Genomic DNA, 19198 nt, shown 5'->3' on the forward strand with positions numbered 1-19198 from the left:
GTTCCCAAGCCTCAAGTGGTATTAATGGGCCCTGCTGGCACGGGGGATTCTGCCAGGCCACCGAAGACCGGCACGCGGCCAGCTCCTACCTGGCACCCCTGCCTGCCTGCCTGGGCCTGAGCCCTCCACCTCGTTCAGATGCCATATATTCCAGCCTCCCCGCTGGTGGCTGGGGGAAGCTGTGCCAGCAGTGGGCCCTGAGTGCCTGGACACTCCAGAAGCACTGAGTCAGCACCCCATTAATCACGTATGCTTGTATTCCCCAGAGGGAGCACGGGAAGGGGTGGGGACCAGATTTCTCACTGGAACTGACAGCTCATTTTCCCTCTGGGCCGGTCCCATCCCCTACAGATGCTTCCATGCAGCTGCCAGGGCCCCCGTGGACAAAAAAGAGAGTTTGAGAGTGAAGTAGGGAAGGACAAGTGCCAGGTCTGGGGAGGATTCCCCCATCTGTATTTCCCATGACAGTGTCCCCATTTCTCTGCTTGCAACCCTCAGAAGTTTCTACTTCCAGCATAGTTCAAGTGTCTACTGCACACCTAGCTGAATAAATTCAGACCCTGCCCTGAGACTGCTAGTGGAGGAGACCATGTACAGCTAACTGTGATACGTGCACAAGGAGACAAATGCTAAATCGAGGTACAATGAGGTATCCCAGGAGGCCGAGGAAGGGGGACCCATTCGTTTGTATTATGGTGCTACTGATTTCTATTAAAAGGTAGATACTCTTGGAGGAGAAGTCCTCCTTGAAGCTGTTACTGCCTTTCTTTTGGAAGCATCTTAGTGGAGAAGAAAGTACTGGGTCTTTTGTAGCCAGAGGTTCTGCTCCTTACTAGCTGTGTGACTGTCTTTAAATTACTGCACCTCTCTGTTCTCAGTTTCCTGTACAAAAGAGGCAATAGAACCAGCCTCACTGTGGTTTCTGCAGGACTCAGTCTTGTCTGCAAAGCACCAGGCCCCATGTGCAGCATTGGCCCTTAACTTCACCCTGACTCTCTCTTAGGAACTCATGCACCGGGACCAGATGGCAGAGTATGGCAGACCTGTCACAGTGCTGCAATGAGGAGGGCGGAGTGGCGGTCGACCTGCCTGCATGAGTCAGAGGGCTGCTCATGTTGGGGAGCCCTTGCTAGGTGTCTGGCAACATCCCAGGGCCTCACCTGTATCTCGCCAGCAGCCCTGTAAGGCAAGAGCCATGACTCTCCCATTTTCCAAGCAAGAAAGACGAGGCAGAGAGTCTAAGCAATCTGCCTCCCGAAGTAGTAAAGGCTGGAACTGGAATTTGAACTTGGGAAGATCCAGAGCCTCCACTATTAGGTACCACATCAAACATGCCCTCAAACTGAGGCTCAGATGCCCAGTTATTCTTCATCAGAGTCCAGGGGATGATTCCTCCAACTCCTCTGGAGAACCCTGATCATGGCCTGGGTCTAGGGGGGTCCACGTGGTACGGCAGAGCTGTGGGCAGAGGCCCAGGCCCAGCAACCGGGCAGTTCAGACAGCTACAGAGATGCTGTCTCTGAAGGCTGCCTGGGTCCCTGTCCTCCTCTCTGTAAGTGAGAACACTTCTGCTTGGACGAAGGGAATGGGCACTGCTCACGGCACACCAGGCTGGGAAGCACCCACTGGGACTCACAGCAGAGCCCACAGACCCAAACACAGGACAAGCATCTCCAGAGGCCCCAGAGCACCCAAACCTTGGCTGCATCAGAATAAAAATAGAGATGCCTGTGTCCCCACCTCCTGAGATCCTGATTCAGAGAACATGCCTGGGTGGGCCAAGGAGTCTATTTTTTTTTTAACAGAGGTACTCTCCCCCTCCCTCTCCTTCTCCCTGGGTGATTCTGATGCACTCCACGGCCAGACGAAACATCCAAAGACATATTCCCAACCCAAAGAGCTTCTAACACCACACACCTAACCTGAATCACAGCCTGAACTTCTAACCTGAAACCACAACTCATACCTGAAGAGCTAAAAACAAATTAAATAAGCATATATATAGCCATGCTGGGGCCCTCTCCCAGGGCCGTTCAGGCAGTCTCTCTGGAGATGGGGCCCTGCTATTGGAATTTTTAAAAACTCCAGGTGATTCTAATATGCAGCCTGGGCTGAGCACCCAACATCCTTTCATTTCTTCATATCTGGGAGGGCCCTGAAAGATGTTGCTCTGTCTTCAGTACCCACTGTGATGTTCTAACTAGGGAGGGGGTGGCAGGGCCTCTTTAGGCAAGAGCCATCCTGGGAGGCAGAGGTGGGGCACAGAGAAGTGGGTGGAGCTGGCCAGCAGGACAGCATGGTGGGGTTGGCATGTAGGGAGGCCGTGGTTCCTTAAGCAGTGTTGTTGCCAAGGACAGAATGGAAACTGAGGGACTGGGGAGACAGGACTGCATTTTGGGGGAGACAGTGTGGGGCAGTGAAAGAGTGTTGGCCCTCAAGGTTTCTACTCCTGACCAAGGAAGTCCCGAGGACGTCCAACTTTCACAGAGGCTCAAGGAAGGCAATCATCACCACCATCATCTTCACCATCACCATCCATTTTATAGAGGAAGGACTCTAGCAAGCTCAGGCAAAAAAGACCACATGGAGCCCCCAGCAAGCATATTCATCGACCACCCGTTTCCTACCTGTGCTGAAGGCACCACTTTCGATGACCAAAACTAAAACGCTGTTCTCTCTGAAAACCAGCATTCATGTCCACTCCTGCAGCAGCTGCCTCCTCTCACGCTCTGCTCTCCCCTCTGGAAGGGAGGGCTCTCCTGGCCAGTGTCGCTTGAGGCTCCTCCATGAACTAGTTTGAGGCTGCCGGGTTCGTACCCCGAATCCTGCAGGGGATGGTCGAAAAACATGGTCAAAGAGTTTGTCTGGTCAACTTCTTTAGACATAGAACAGTGTCTGCCTGGTCCCAGAAGCCCAGGCCCCAACTCCTCCCCAGGCCGCTTGTCTTGGTTCCAGGCCAGAGCTCCATGGTCCCTGGGGAGACGGTGCGGTATGGCGGCCCTGGCGCCTACCATATTCTACCTTGTACCTGGCACCTAACTTCTATAAGCTGCTATTTCTTCACCAGTGAGTAGGCAGAATTCTAAGACGGCCCTTAGGTTTCCTGTACCCCCTGGTGTATGCATCACGCGTGATCCTTAGGCCTGTGAATATAATGGATTTTACTCTCACAATTAGGTTCTGTTATAGGGCGCACTTGACCTTAAAATAGGGAGATTATTCCCTGGCTTGACCTAATTGAGAAAGTCCTTTAAAAGCAGAGTTCTCTCTGGTTGGTCACAGAAGAGGAAGTCATAGGGCTTAGAATCAAGGGGAGGATTGGACATGCACTTGCTGACTTGCAGGTGGAGGGGGCCGTGTGGAAAGGACCTGAGGGCAGCCTCTTGGAGCTGAAAGCAACCTCCTGCTGACTCCCTGCAACCCCCTAGGCCCTGGATTCCAGCAACTGAATGAGCCTGGAAAAGCGGCATTTCCCCCTAAGCCTCCAGATGAGAACTCAGCCTACGGATACCTTGATTTCAGCCCTGAGCAGAGAACCCAGCCACTCCGTGCCCGACTTCAGACCTATAGGACTGAGAGCTAACAAAGGAGGGTTGTTTCAAGCCGCGGTGTTGGCAGTAATTTGTTACACGGCAAGAGAAAAACCCAGACAACCTGCAAAAGTGACCCCTATTGGGGCCTGGGTGAGAATTAAACGCAATAATGGACATAAGGGCGCATTGTATTCCCCAAACCATCAAACAAAACAGAGCATTCAGGGCCAAGGGAGGCAACAACGTTTACTGCGCCAGTTTTTAATAATCAACTTACCAGGCTGTGGTAAGAATCAAACAAGAAAATACAGAGGAACATGTTTCATGATCTAGAAAGCCTGAGCTGTTCTAGTTGATTCTAGCACGGCGTGTCACATCCACGCTGCTGCCTTGAGCTGTACTCTGGTATGTTTGCTGGAGGTGGTATGGAGTGATGGCTGAGAACAGGGCACCTAGGGCCGGGGTACCTGGGTTCCAGCCTGGGCCTTCTCCTCATTACCTCTGCTTTGGAAAGTTGCTGAGCCTTGCTTGCCTGATGAGAGGGGCTAAGAATGGCAAGCACCTCCCAGGGTTTTAACGATTCAGTACATGTAAAGGGCCTAGACCCATGCCTGGCACGTGGTTCAGCCCATGTCATACTATGGATACTATTCCAGTGCATCTAGTGATCTAGGTCTGGGGTAACCTGCATGCACGCCTGGGGCACTGTCACCTTCCTTCTCTTGGGCACCATGCTTTATATTGACACAGCCTTGGAATAGTTAATGTTTTGGCAACTACATCCTACTGCTGATTCCTACAAATGCACAGCTAACCAAAGCCCCTCTGCTGTCCCCTCCCTGCTATACCTGCTGCTCTCAAATCCAGCCAGCCCCGTCCCACACCCCAGGGCAGCATCGCACCACCACACAGCGGAATGGTTGAACTTGCTCTGTGGCTCCTGTCTATGATTTCCCAATTCTGTTGTCCAAGGCACCCAAACTTTTCACCACTCCATGTTTTTCCATCATCTCCAGATCTGACCTCATGCCCTCCAACAGATCTCAAATTATTAATAAAAACATCTGGCTCTATCCCTCCGCGTATAGAAACACCAATGTCCCAGAACATGTTATTCTATAAACACAGTCCACAATTTCCCACCTCTGAGCCTTTGCTCACATGCTACTCCCCTCGCCCCATAACCATGTCTGCCTGGCCAAATCCTACCCATCCTTCCTCAAAAGGCTCACCCAGCTCCTGCCAAACTGGACTTAAGTCCTGCTTCCCCAGAATGCCCAGAGCACATCTGCTGGCCTCTTAGGGTAAGTAACAGCACCCCCTGTGCACAGAGACTCCAGGAGTCTTAAAGCCTCGGTAGACAGCCTACGCCTGGGGCAGGTTGGTCTGACTCATCCCCCCACCCCTAGAGCCAGGCATGGTGTGTCACACACAGCACAGAACAATTCTCTTTAGAACCTAATTCGGCCGTTCATTCATTTAACAGATGTGCATTCAGTGCCTACTTGGGGCCAGGCTGGGTAGTAAGTCCTGGAGATAAAAGACAGCAAAGATTTATTCCCTCCCTTCAAGGGGATCACAGTTGGGGTGGGGATGGGTGAGGGGCAAGAAATCAAAGGAATGCATTACAGCATCGCTGGTTCTAAGCTGCTACATGGTGAAGGCGTAAAGAAAAGAGCAGTCAATTCTGATGGTGTCTGAATGTGTGAGAAAGAGAGAAGGCATCTCAAACAAAGGAAGCAGTGTAAATAGACAGGAGATCCCAAACTGACTGAAGGTTCGAGAAATTGCACGTGGTCCATATGGCTGGAGGTAACAGGCAGTGATAGCTCATGAGGGAAGAGTTGGGCAGGGAAAGAACTTGGTATAGGGCTTCCCTGGTGGCGTAGTGGTGAAGAATCCGCCTGCCAATGCAGGGGACACGGGTTCGAGTCCTGGTCCGGGAAGATCCCACATGCCGCGGAGCAACTAAGCCCGTGCGCCACAACTACTGAGCCTGCGCTCGAGAGCCCGCGAGCCACAACTACTGAGCCTGCGTGCCGCACCTACTGAAGCCCGCGCGCCTAGAGCCCGTGCTCTGCAACAAGAGAAGCCACCGCAATGAGAAGCCCGCGCACCACAATGAAGAGTAGCCCCCGCTTGCCGCAACTAGAGAAAGCCCGTGCGCAGCAATGAAGACCCAACACAGCCAAAAATAAATAAATAAAAATAAATAAATCTATTTTAAAAAGTATTAAAAAAAAGAATTTGGTATATGAGATAGTCTGGACTTGATCTTGTAGGGGAGTGAGGTCACCAAACCGTTTTAATCAGTGAGGTAATGTGGTCAGGCCCAGGGGTGTGGCCAGAGGAGAAGATGGGATGAGGTGGGAGGAGGGAGCCACGGCTCTCCTCTCTTTCATTCAGCGTAACCTAAATGCCACTCTGGCCTCTGGTGGCAGGTGGGAGAGCCCGGCGGACACACCTGCATTGGGGTCACCAGGAATGTTACACACACTTGAGTTTCTATATGGCAAACTGGGCCCATCTGTCTACCTCTTCTCCCCCAGACACCACTGAAATGAAAAGAGAAATGTACAAGTAAGAACAGATCCATAGTAGCACCAGCTGGCCAGCAAGTCTGAGGAAAAGCAGACAAGTGGGAGGCACAGAGAGTCTAATCAGAGCTCAGCCAGCCTCACCCAACATGGGCAAGGGAAAGGCCCAGCTGCCAAACACCCAGGAAACTCACACAGAGGCAGCAGAGCTGGGGCAGGGCAGGAGGGATGGAATTCCTGAAATCCAAGGATAATGAGTGAATCCTTCAGGTTGCCAGAGAGACCAAAGTGGGCGGGGGCAGGGGACAGAAACCACCTGCCCACACACCTTACTGTCTTCATGAGTATTACTTAGTGCTTTCACGAGACTCTAGCCCCAGCAAATGGCTTGACTGTTCATTACTGAAACGTGCTGAAGGCTCCGTAAGCTCTTTGAATCCCCTGCCTTGCCTCAAAATTCCTCCTCACTGTTTCTACCGGTCCGCAACTGCTGTATTGTATTTCTTACACAATCCTAGTCAAGCCCCATGCTGACATACCCATTTCAAAGACTTCCAATCCTCAACACATCCTGACCTTGCCTCGCTCCTCCAGATATGCCAAGGCTCCATGCAGGTGAAGTTCCCCCTTACCCAGTGAGCAATAAACTCAGCTTCCTCTCTGACAGTCTCTATACAAATTTTGAGAATCAAATTGACTTTGCACTTGACATCTGCATCATTAACTGCTAGAGGGCAACAGAGCCAAGACTACAGAGCTCTGAGGAAAAACGGTTAAAGCCCTAAGATCCCTTACTCAGCCAAGTCTCAAAGCCAAACAGAGAAGCACTAAAAATAGTACGCCACCCACTTATCTTTTCTTAAAAAAAAATTACTCCAGGAATTACTCCAACAAAATAAAGACTGTATCAGAATAAGTAATTCAAGAAAGGTCAAGACAGGATACACAGGAAACAATGATGAACACTAAGAGTAGAAAAACGCACAGTCAAATCTAAGCAAATGTTAATAATAATGGTCTCATCTTGTTGGAAATTAGATACCATTTAATTCTTGACATTGACAGAGAAGTATGGGTTTTATTTTTTATTTAAGGGTAACCATTTCTGAAGAAAAATAAGATACAGACATTTAAAAACTGTTGGGGGGAGCAAAGAAATTCAATTATTCAGCAAGAGTTAGGAAAGGGAAAAGAAAACAAGAAAGGAAAAAGTATAACAAACAAAAGACATAAAGTAAGATGATGAAAGTAAGACCAAACATATCATAAATACAAGAATGTGAATAAATGAAATTACTCTAGGACAGATTAGATTGGGGGAAAAAAATCCAGCCATATGCCGTTTGGAAGTAACACACAAATTGATAAAGGTTGAAATCAAAGAAATGGCAAAGGGACATCAATAGACAAAATGGTAACAAAAAGAATGCAAGAAAGTCAATATTAATATCAGTCAAAATGCAAAACTGTTAGAATAAATGGGGCATTTTATACTGCTAATGAGTCTGTTTCTCCAAGAAGACACAAAAATCATGAACCTTTACCGTCACCCTGTACAACAGAACCATAAAGTATACGAAATAACACATTTTTTAGGACCACAAGGAGAAGGCAAAACAAACCAAAAACCCAGGAAACATCTTGAGATCTTGAGCTCATTACTCAAAATTTGATGGTACATGTAACCTTATATAAGAAAAATATAGAGGATTTGAAGATAGCAAGCTTAACTTCATATATACTCAAGAAACAAAACACCTTTATCTCAAATGTCTTTGTAGTAGACAACAAGAAAATCTCAAATTCCAACATGGATATCACAGGCTCAGTTCTCAATACAGTAGAATTGGAAACTAACAAGTAGCAAAGAAACAAACAAACAAACCCTCCCCCCCCAAAAAAAACTCTGCACAGGACAATTTAAAAATGCTTTTCTTAATAAACTTGAGTCAAAGAGGACAGCAAAACTGAAACTGTAGAATATTTATAAATGTACAACATTGAGAAACCTACTTAAAAAACCCGTGGACTATAACCAAAGCTGCATTTAGAGGAAAATACAAACCGTAAATGCTTTTATGATAAAAGAAGAAAGATTGAAACTAAATGAATTAATAAGCATCTAACCTAAGAAGCTGAAAAAGAATAAAATAAACCAGAATAATCTAGAAGGAAGAAATGAATAAAGTTGAAAACAAAAATGAATGAATGAGAAAAGTACAGCAACCGCAACAAAAGAAATTAGTTCTCTGACACAAACAACACGGACAAACCACTGGCTAATCTGACTAGCAGTGAATAGCAAAATCACAGATAAGCATTAAGAAAGGCATTGCAATCATGTATATTAACACTGTTTTAAATTTAAGAGAATGTGACACATAACTTGATGTCAGTGGATTTGAAAATTGATGATCTTCTAGAAAATCATAAATTGTAAAACTAAAGAAGAGGGAGAAAATCTGAATAGATCAATAACAAAAGAAGAAACAGAAAAGGCTACCAAAGATAGAATTCCAAATTAGTGAGAAAGAATGGATTACTTAAAGAGAGCTGTGACAACTGGCTGGTTGTATATTCATTTGACAAATATTTACTAAGTGCCTACTATATGTTAGGCACTATTCTGGGCACTGGATATGCAGCAATGAACAAAACAGAAAGGGTCCCTGCCTTTGTAGAGCTGAGGGTCTAGCCAGGGGAGATGAGCAGGAAACAAACATGCAGGTAAAATAAATGGCATGACAATAAAATGGGATACAGAGTGAGGGAGGGTGTAGAATTCTATTTTAAATAGAGTACATGTACCACACTTACAACAAAATTTATTTGAATTAAAGATATAAACAAAACATATAAGCAAATCCATGAAAACACCAAAACTGTTAGAATATCTACATAATTTAGTGTTGGAAAATAACGTTCAAAGCCTGAAGTAGATCTCAGTGCTCTTAAAGAAGAAGATTAATAAAACTGACTACATAAAAAAATTAAGCACTACATACAACAAAAGACCCCATTAACAGTTACAAAGCAAATGACAGACTAGATATGAATATCTGCAACATATATAAAACAGGGTCAATATCTATAACACATAAAAAGCACCCACAAAACAATAAGTAAAGATGCACAGCTAATGAAATGGAGAGGGGAAATAAACAGATCATTACTCAAGATATTACAATGTGTAATAAAGATGCAAAGATGTTTGCCCTCATTAATAATTAAAGGATATATGTTAAAAGTCAATATCACCTTTTCCCCGATTTGACTGGCAAAGACGAAAATGACTGCTACCACCCAGTGCTGGAGAGAAGGACTGACCAAAATTTATGTTGAACCAGCAGCTTCACAAGTGCACACACACAAATACACACACATCTTACACAACATACACACAGATGCACACACACACAATGGCTGCAGCATTATTTTTATCAGTGAATATGGAAACAACCTTAATACCCATCAGCAGGGAATTGGCCTAATAAGTAAATGATGATAAATTCACCCAATGGTATAATAATGGGACAATAACTTTTCTTAATTAGAAATAAATACATACTTCTACCAATAATAGAGATTTGTTGTGACTTTATCTATGTGTTGAATATTGGGTTCGACACTTCTCACAGTGACCTCCCTTACTTTTCACAGCCTGCTCGACGGAAGGCACTATTGCTGGTCCCATTTTCCACATGAGACTTAGTGAGGCTAAGAGACCTGACAGGCGGTGAACCTTGGTTCCTGTCTGACTCCGGAGCCTACACACTTAGCTGCTACATACACTTCCCCTCAATGGGACGGCGTGAGAAAAGGGGAAAAGCAACATCACAGACACACACGTATCTGTGTAGCTTTTAATGCCACAAAGGACCTGCAGGATTAAGTAGTCAGCACATCCTAGGGGTGGGACTGTGCAGTGAGTGGGGTTCAGAGCATGCATTTTCTTCTTTATACATTTCTATACTGTTCTTCTTCTTCTTTTTTTTTTTTACAATAAGCATGTATCACTTTTAGAATTTAAAAATTTCAATTTTAAAATGATATAAAACTGTCTTGTGTTTAGAAAGCAGCTGAACATGGAAGGCCCACTAGGGCAAGAGGGGCCCATCTGCAAGGTGGCATCTACCCAGGGCAGGAAGGACCAGGGCCAGCTCCTCTGCAGGCCCCACCCAAAACCACAAGGAGGGAGGCCCGTCCTCTCCCCTCCCCACCCTCCTTGTGGAACCAAAGCATCACAGCACGGCCTCCGCTGGCAGGTGGAGGGCGCCTCACATCCGGCCTGGGCACTGGGGTGGCATCACTGCAGGGGAAGTTCAGCTGATGAAGGGTTAAAGAAAAACCCCGGATGCCTGCAGGGGCCAGCCTCACTGGGTCACAACACAGTGGCTTTCTAAGGGCTGGCAGGGGAGCCTGGGGGCTTGGGTTTCCAGCAAGGGGCCTCACACCCTGATCCCAGAGAAAGTAGACAAGGCCCGCTCTGAGGCCACGGCTGCCCTCCTGACACACAGACTGTCCCTCCACTGTGAATGGGACATCTGCAGATGGGGTTGGTACACGGATAAGCTGAGTCTGATCTGCTTGGGGCAGGGAATTGTGGGACGGATCTTTCTCATTTTTATTTTTATTTCTGTTACGGTGGTCTGTAAACCAATAAGAAAACACAAAAATCCAAGACACCAGGACTCACATGGCAGAATCACATGGAATAATCTCGGGGGATCACGTGGGGCTACTTAGCAATTGGGAGGGGAAAAGGGGAGAATTACTGCCTCATTTACCTAACACCAGGGAAGCAGCACAGGAAAGCACAGAGAGACAGCCCTGATATCACAGGAACTTGGTTTCAGACCCTCGTTTCACCTATTAATAGCTGTGCGACCTCAGCTAAATTACTTGACCTCTCTGAGCCTCTTTCCTCATGAGTAAAAAGTGAAGAACATCACCCCTCCCTGGGTTTGTTGTGAGGACTGGATGAGACAAAGTGTGTGAGAGATGCAATGTGGACCCAGCATACAAAAGGCACTCAATTAATGCCTGTGCTCTTCTTCAGTTACAGTGGGAGACCATCCAAGTCGTCCTCCCTCTGTCCACTTCTCCTCTTTCTGGATCCCGTTTTGGGGTTGGCTCTGCAAGGTTTCCCGCCTCCTTCCCTGTGGTAGGCTTCGGGCTCTCCCTTTCCTGGGATGCGCTCCTTTGCCTCACGTTTCTGCATTTCAGGCTGAGAACACTGCCACAAGCACTGGACAGCTCACGGGCTGCTTCTGGATCCTTCCTGGTTCCTCGCCCCATTCTCCAGACAAGAAGCTGCTCTCTCCCGTGGAGTAGTGAGTGAGGTGTCCCAAACAAGAAAAATGAGCAGAGAGGCAGTGGAGCTCAGAGCCTTTGATATGGACAGGACATACTTTGAGAAGACCTGGGAAATGTTTTCCAGTAAAAGCAGAGTTTTTAAAAATAGGGGATGGTGATATATTTCCATTTGTATTGAGGACAGAAAAAGAGGAACTTCAAGTGCAGGGTAATGGATTCCGTTTAGTGATAGGCAAGAATATCTGGTCTCACAAACTCTATATGGGGATTAGCAGGAGAAACATCCATGGTTTTAAGACACTGCAGGGAAGGGGGGAGGGAGGCCCTGAATGCACATAGAGGGCACCCAGCCCAGGAGTCTAAGAGAATAAAGAGTGGCAGGAAGAGAAAGTGCAGATGAAACCCCAGGGCCTGCACGTGAGGTTGAGGTGCTGACAGCTGCCACGGGTAGAAGGGTAGAGGAGTTGTTTCCTGCCATACCAGGCCACACCTAGTGATGGCCCCCTCTCACCGGAAATCTCCTGCAGCCGGGTGCAATAAACAGCCCATTGGACTGGTCCACCTTTGAGGTCCAGCTGCATCCAGCCACCTTGGACAAGACACTCCCTGTCACTGGGCTAGACCCCAGGGTGCAAAGGTGAAGAAGTGCTGGCCCCTGCCACAGGGTGTTCTCGATCAAGTAGGGAAGACGGGCCAGAAAATCAGTGGTTACCTCCCTTCCTCCCAAGGATCCCCAAACTCGGGCTGTTTCCCCACAAGAAGGCTCATCACATCTCCCCAGTTTGTAGAGGCATAAGGGAGGGGTAGGGAAGGAAACCCACATTTGTTGAGTGCCTACCATGTGCCAGTGTTGTCCTTCTATTATCTCATTGTCACACTGATGCTACCATCTGACAGCTGAGGAAACAGAGATGTGGACAGCCTTGCACAGCAGAAGGAGAGCCCCAGGCTTTAGTGTTAGATTAAACCAGGCACCATTGGTCTCTGTTGCTGTGTGGCTTCAGGCAAGTCACTTAACACTTCAAGTCTCAGTCTTCTCATCTCTAAAATGGGAGCAACAGTGCAGAGCTTGGGTCGGTGTAAGAATTAAATAATACAGAGTCAACTTTCCAGAAAATGGCCTTCTCCTCTTCCTCTTTTGGTTATTTCTGACCTTTTAGCTTTACTTATATTTACAGTGATTTTGTGTGCTAAAATAAGAAGATTTCAGATCCCATAACAAGACTGATGCAACTTATTGACAGGGAGGGCACGGGGGAAAAAAAAAAGCAGGTTGAAGCCCTGGGAGACACTGGGGACTGCAAAACCTCAACCACTGGTCCGCAGAGGGGAGGGGCCCCAATCAAGGCCTTCGGAGGAGACTGAGAACCAGGGTGTGTGTTTGGAGCAAGAATTGCTTTCTGCACCCACATGGCTACCTCCTTAGCTAAGAGGGGAAGCCTGATGACCCCGGGCCCTCCAGGGATCCAGCCAAGCTTCTGGTCTAGATCGCCACCTGTCCAGTGCTGCTGGCTTCCTCCCCCACCAGCTCAGAGCCTCAGGCAGACAGAAAAGGCTGTGCCAAAGGAAACTGTTTGCTACAGAGCCCTCTGGGTCTGCTCTGCTGTTCTTCCTTTTTTTGGACTTTGTAGCTGTTTGAGTGGGTACCTTTTTCCATAGAAAGTTTCCATTGCATCAGTTATTTACATTGTCACCTCCTATATGTAGGCTGTTTCAAATCGGTGAACCAATCAGGCCCAGAGGGGCCCCCACTGCTTATTGGGGTGAAGAGCACCAGGGTCAGCCCTCAGAGCCAGACAGCCCCACCATTCCGGGGGGGTCTGACAGGTGGGAGAAACCGTTCCAACCTTGGCAGGGCCACCTTTCATCTGCTCTGTCCCCTTGGGAAGCCATTTCTAGGGTGGAAGTTAAGAGGACAGGCCCCTGGGTTCGAATCTCTGCCTCTTCCGCTTCCTAGCTGTGTGACCTGCCTAGGCAGGTTATTTACCTAACATCTCTGGTTGCGGTAAACTAATTTGTAAAATGGGAATAACAGTAGCACCCGCATGGCTGGACTTGGGGAGACTCAGTTCATCCACATAAAGTGCTTAGAACAGTGGCTGGCCTAAAGCCTCAATAAACGTCAATAAATATGGATAGAGGCCTCTTTTTCCATCACCCTTGCTAAGACCTCAGTAGTCATCCTCTCCTCTGGACCAGTACATAGCAGCGTCTGAAAGGTCACCCTCTCCACTAGGCCAGATAAACTGACACTCAGCTCTCACCACACCCCTCCCTGTACCAAATTCATCAGTGGTTCTTCCTGGAGAGTAAAGTCTACACTTGAGATCTCCTCTACTAATAGCCAGGCTGCCCCTGACATCAATGCTCCCCTATAGAACTCCTGCTCCTGCCAAACTACCATGCTTGCAGTTGGCCTGCTTCTGTGCAGTTTTGCCTGTCTGGAATGCTCTTCTCCATTTCACTGTGGCCAAATCCAACCACATCCACCCAAGTGAGCCCAGCTCATATGCCGCCACCTCCATGAAGCCCTCCATGCCCTCCCCTCTCTGGCCAGAAATGATCTCTCATTTACAGCACGTGGTCTCTTTATTGTGGCCTTTCCCTTTTCTCCCCTGTATATGTGGAACATAATACTTATGCAAATGTTTGTCAGCATCACAGACAAACCACATGACCTTTGAGGACAGGACTAGGATGTGTGTGACACATCTCTGTGTCACTCACAGAGCTCTGAGCATAATTCAAGACAATGAACGAGGGGATAAACTCTGAGTTCTCTCAGTTGACCACCCCTGAGTGTAGGTATGTTGGTGAAGATGAGTCAACAGCCCCAGAGCATCCACATGTTCTCAGCTCTCCTTGAGGGAACCAGCAGATGGGGTGTCAGTCAGGACCTCAAGGGGCTCACAGCTCCAGCCCAGCCCTGGCTCCACTGCTGTCCCAGGTAAGCAGCCCACTGCCCAGGGTGGAACCCTGAACCTCAGCATAGGGGTCTTGCAAAGCATCCGAGGCATCCTGAGAAGTCCAGGAGCTGTGGCTGACTGCTCCCTTTCCTGCACCCCCTACATTCCACGTGTCCCCAGGTTCTCAGTGAATTGGCTCCGTAAGAGTCTCTCAAGCCCCTGGACTCCTGTCCACCCACTGCCACTGGGCCCACTCTCCCCGCCACACAGAGCGATGTTTCTGCATCTCAGAGTAAGCAAGTATCACAGTGCCCCATAACCACTTCCAGTGCTTGCTGACCGCCCTTAGAAATCCAGGTTCCTTAAGTGGGTGTCAGAGCCTCTTCCCCATACGGCCACCGTGACCTTCCAGATTCACCCATCACCTGACACCCTTCCTTACTCCTTGCTCTTCAGCTACCTAATACCTGGACACGCCACCTTCTTCCCAGGTTCCAAACCCTTCTTCAGGAAGATCCTCCCTCCCCTCTCTGCCAGGCAAACTCCCACCCATCCTTTGAAAGTTCCTCCTTCTCCCCCAGCCCCTCCACCATCCAGGGACCAGGCTGGAACCCCCTTCTCTCTTGCTCCTGACCCTCCAGCCAGAGCTCTGCTGCAACACCGACCCCACCACACTGTGATAGTTATCTTCCTGTGTGTCTGTCTTCCCCACAGACGGCGAGCGCCTTTGGGGAAAGAACAACGTGTACCATCTGTGTACCTCTGGTGCTTGTTAGCACAGCGCTTGGCGTGCGGAGTGAATGAGTGATGAGTAACAGCCAGTAAACACACCCCCACTGGCCTGCCTTCCAGGGTGTTGCCCCTGACATCACCACATTCAGGAACTCACTTTCCAGGACAAGCAACATGTCACTCTGCCAAACCAGCAGGTCCATGGTCCCCAACATCGCCCTTTGTGCAGCAGCCTAGGACCCCAAACAGCCTGAGGCTTACCTTTGTGGCGGATGTACATCCTGGGAACCCGGAGATGGGCTGAGGCTTCGGGCGGTTCCAGGAGGAGGGGAATCTGAAGGGCGTTCCGCCTCTGGCCACTCGGAACCAAGACCTTCCATGCTGTTGCCTCCCTCCTGCCCATCCTGCTCACCCCCTGTCCGGACTGTGCCCACCTTCCTATCCTCTTACTCTCACCGGGGTCACCCTCCTGTTTCCCTGACAGGTTGTCTCTACCTACTGTTCTTTAAATAGCTAAATTCCCAGAATATGGGACAGGGTGTGGGGTGGCACAGGAGGTGGGCAGGACCCCAGCTCTGCCATTAACCAGCCATGTGACCGAAGACAAATCATGTTCTCCTCTAGCCCTCAGTTTCCCCTTCTGTCAAACCAGAGACTAGAACAAGCCCATCTCTAAGGACCCCTTCTCTTTTAACTCCTTGCCAAGGAGTTGATTTATTTACCAGTCAGAATAATTCTTCCTTATTTTAAAAAAAACAAACAGAGTACCACATGTCTTTCTCTGCTCCTCCTGAAAGCCAGGATGGACCTCTCACTAAGGAAATATGTTAGATGGCCTTTTTTTTTTTTTTCAAGAATAATTTAAATCTTTATAATTAAGTTTTCAACTTACTGCAACTCTACAATGCATTCTTTTTTTTTTAAACATCTTTATTGGAGTATAATTGCTTTATAATGTTGTGTTAGTTTCTGCTGTATAACAAAGTGAATCAGCTATACATACACATATATCCCCATATCCCCTCCCTCTTGCATCCCCCTTCCAGCCTCCCTATCCCTCCCCTGTAGGTGATCACAAAGCACCGAGCTGATCTCCCTGTGCTATGCAGCTGCTTCCCACTAGCTATCTGTTTTACATTTGGTAGTGTATATATGTCCATGCCACTCTCTCACTTCGTCCCAGCTTACCCTTCCCCTTCCCCGTGTCCTCAAGTCCATTCTCTACATCTGCATCTTTATTCCTGTCCTGCCCCTAGGTTCTTCAGAACCTTTTTTTTTTTTTTTTTGGATTCCATATATATGTGTTAGCATACGGTATTTGTTTTTCTCTTTCTGACTTACTTCACTCTGTATGACAGACTCTAGGTCCATCCACCTCACTACAAATAACTCAATTTCGTTTCTTTTTATGGCTGAGTAATATTCCATTGTATATATATGCCACATCTTCTTTATCTATTCAGTTAGATGGCCTTTTGATTCTTGAAGGAATGCCCTCATTTGGTGGCAATTTCTGTGTCCTCATAAACCAGAGACTTAAAATGCCCTTGCACACATTGGACCTTCTTTTCAAATTTAACAGTTGGGTGAGATAGGTCTTTCTCACTCTTGTCTTACAGATAAAGTGAGGTTCAGGGAGGTGAGGGGCTTGTTAAAGTCCCCCAACTCCTGTCCAGGACAACAGGAGCTCTGCCCCCCAAGAGAGGGCAATGCCTCATTCCTCCTGGTCTCCCAGGCCCTTCTGGCTGCAGGGCTCCTCCTCTGAGACTCCCAGTGAGGGCTGACTGCATGTGATCTGACTATCAAACAGGGAGGGAAAGGAGGTGAGGGCCCAGAGCCCTGGAGAAGAAGGAACAAGGGCTGCAATTCTGGGCCCTCCTTCCAGCCTATTGTTTTAAACACAATGATGGTGGTTAAAGCCAGTACTCATGATTTTGTACTGGTACTTTAAGGATATACTAGTCCTGTCTTCCAAATTATACTGTAACCTCCTTAATGGAGGCCCCACGGTAGGACTGCTACATGCACTTGTGCAGTGCACAACCTGCACAACCATTCACAGCCCATGACTTCCAACCCCTGGATAGCATTCATCATCGTTGTAATTAAAGAACTAACTGCCTCATTACTTATTCTTTCCTCACAGAATATAAATTCTCAGGGGAGGACCAGACCCTGCTTGCCTTGTTCCCAAACTGAAGCCCAGCCCCTAGCACACTATTAACACAGAATAAGCACTCCATAAATATATGCTGGAGTAATAAAGTCATTCAGCCTCTCACTCATGCATTTAATTGGAAGAAGAGCGGACCTGCCCTGGAGCTGAAGGGGAGAGACCTGGGTTCTGGTCCCAGCTCTACCGCCAGCCCCCCATGTGCCCTGGAGCAAGGCATTCCACTCTCTAGGCCTCAGTTTCCTCGTCTATTAAGGGAGTGTGGGGTTAGACTTCCCTACCACGTTTGCGTGACGCTAAGGGTGAGGACCTCCTGAAATTTTGCACCCTGGGCACCTCACTCGCCTCACCCACATCCCAGCCCTGGTTCTCCACATTTTCTCTAGGCTTCCCCAGGTCTAGGCATGCGGGAAGTGTCTAAAGCAAAGGGAGAAGGGCTCCAGGCAGGGTGGTGACATATGCCACAGTGGGAAGAGGAGCTATTACTTCTGGACTCAGCTCTGGGAGAGAAAAGTAACACTGACAGCCACGCTCACCCGGACAGCAGTGTTGTCAAAGGCTTTCACACCAATCCTGTTTCCCTCCAGCCTCTCCATGAGGAAGGAGGGACGTGATCAGCCGAGGGCTGGAGTTACCGGGTGCCACAGCCAGGACCGAACCCCAGGCACCCTGTGTTCAAGTCCAGGCCCTTTCAGCACACAGCACAGAGCGTGGCTCCGACCAGTTGGGAGCACAACCGGCTTCAACAGGCAGAAGTCACTAATTCCTCCCCTAGGTTCTGGCAATGCCCAGCGAGTGGCTGGTGCGGGGGAGGGGTGTGGGAGTAGGGGCAGCAGCGTGCTGGTGGCTAAAGCAGACAACGCAAGGTCCCCAGGTGACAAGCCCCAGGAGTGGCACCAAGTGTCAGAGGAATGAGAAGTCACTTAGAGGGGACAGGACAGGAAGCCTGGATGAAACAGAGGGGACAGTCACTTGCCCACTCAGAGAGCAAGCTGGCCAGAGGGGACCCGTGTCCAGAGTGAGGCAACAGGCAATGATCAGACCTCAGGGAAACAAAAGATCGTGGCTGCAGCTTTCCTCTCTGCGGACCTCTCCCCATGATAGTCTCAGCCTCCCCGGTCACTGCCTGCTGCTGCTGCTGTAACATACAACCATCAAACGCAGTGGCTTAAAACAACGCAAACGCGTTCTCTTACAGTTCTGGAGGTCACAAGTCTGAAACGGGTCACTGGGCAATAATCAAGGTGCTGGCAGGGCTCTGTTTCTTCTGGAGGTTCTAGGGAGAGTCCATTCCCTCACCATTTCCAGCTTCTTGGGGCTGCCTGCATTCCTGGGCTCACGGCCCCCTCCTCCATCCTCAAAGACAGCCACGGCAGTGGAGCCTCCCTCACATCACATCCCTGACAATGAGTCTCCTTCCCCTTCCACATCTAAAGCCCTTTGTGATTGCACGGGGCTCAAGTGGACAATCCAGGATAATCTCCCTATTTAAAAGTCAGCTAGGGACATCCCTGGTGACACAGCGGTTAAGAATCTGCCTGCCAATGCAGGGGACATGGGTTCGAGCCCTGGTCCGGGAAGATCCCACATGCCGCGGAGCAACTGAGCCCGTGTGCCACAACTACTGCCACTCTAGAGCCTGTGCTCTAGAGCCCACGAGCCACAACTACTGAGCCCACATGCCACAACTACTGAAGCCCGCATGCCTGGAGCCCATGCCCCGCAACAAGAGAAGCCACCGCAATGAGAAGCCCACGCACCGCAACGAAGAGTAGCCCCCGCTCGCTGCAACTAGAGAAAACCCGCGCGCAGCAACGAACACCCGACACAGCCATAAATAAATAAATAAATAAATTTATTAAAAAAAAAATTCAGCTAATTAGCAACCATAATTCCGTCTGCAATCTTAATTCCTCTTTGCCATGTAATGTATTCACAGGTTCTAGGAATGAGGATGGGGACGTCTTCTGAAGGCCGTTTTTCTGCCTACCTACCACGCTG

The 19198-nt window shown here is 48.6% G+C and overlaps 1 protein-coding gene across 4 annotated transcripts in view; it reads right to left on the minus strand.

Moving 5' to 3' along the window:
• The window catches only part of HIVEP3 (HIVEP zinc finger 3), a 495837-nt gene that overhangs the window by 96632 nt on the left and 380007 nt on the right, over positions 1-19198 (minus strand). For 3 of the 4 annotated variants that reach the window (XM_068539654.1, XM_068539650.1, XM_068539653.1), the window contains one exon: positions 2628-2825. The exons of the other annotated variant lie outside the window; for it this stretch is intronic. The gene's annotated coding sequence lies outside the window, so the exon portion shown is untranslated. The remainder of the gene's footprint in view (positions 1-2627; positions 2826-19198) is intronic. 4 annotated transcript variants of the gene reach the window in all.

The sequence above is a fragment of the Eschrichtius robustus genome, chromosome 3, assembly GCF_028021215.1.
Source record: "Eschrichtius robustus isolate mEscRob2 chromosome 3, mEscRob2.pri, whole genome shotgun sequence".
Taxonomy (NCBI): Eukaryota; Metazoa; Chordata; class Mammalia; order Artiodactyla; family Eschrichtiidae; genus Eschrichtius; species Eschrichtius robustus.